Genomic DNA, 676 nt, shown 5'->3' with positions numbered 1-676 from the left:
AATTTTTAATGTTTACTGTTTATTTTTGAGAGACACAGAGAGACAGAGCACAAGTGAGGGAGGGGCAGAAAGAGAAGGAGACATAGAATTGAAGCAGGCTCCAGGCTCTGAGCTGTCAGCACAGAGCCCGATGCGGGGCTCGAACCCACGAACTGTGAGATCGTGATGTGAGCCAAAGGAAGACACTTAACTGACTGAACCACCCAGGCACCCCAAATACTTTTCCTTTTAGAAGTGAGTTTTTTTTTTAATTTTTGCAATACTTTCACAAATATGAACCAGCCATGTGAAGGGGTCATGCTAATCTTTGCATTATTCCAATTTTGATATAGAAACTACAAGAGGTTGCATGGGTCAAGTGTGTTTTAGTTCCCTTTTGAGAAACTAAATTCTTGATCTCTCTTTCCAGAGCTTCTAGAATGATCTCTCTTTCCTGATCTTCTCCTTAAGCCAGATCCTGAGAGGCAACTGTCGTTCCCATTTTTTCTCATAGCCACTTCCAGTCTTTCAGTAAGTCCTGTTCTTTGTGTCTAAAATACCTGGCCACTTCTCCACGTTATCATAGTTACCCCTCCAGTCCAAGCAACTGTCACTTTTCCTTTATTTAAAAAAAATTTTAACGTTTTTTTATTTTTGAGAGAGACAGAGTGTGAGCAGGGGAGGGGCAGAGAGAGAG

General features: G+C 41.6%; 1 pseudogene; it reads right to left on the bottom strand.

Annotated features, from left to right (window-relative positions):
• Positions 1-247: 247 nt before the first annotated feature.
• Positions 248-347, bottom strand: LOC115524350 (annotated as a pseudogene).
• Between the last annotated feature and the right edge of the window lie 329 nt (positions 348-676).

This window comes from Lynx canadensis, chromosome C2 (genome assembly GCF_007474595.2).
Source record: "Lynx canadensis isolate LIC74 chromosome C2, mLynCan4.pri.v2, whole genome shotgun sequence".
NCBI lineage: Eukaryota > Metazoa > Chordata > Mammalia > Carnivora > Felidae > Lynx > Lynx canadensis.
Note: the sequence above shows the minus strand (reverse complement) of the source record. Positions and strands in the feature narration are given on the sequence as shown.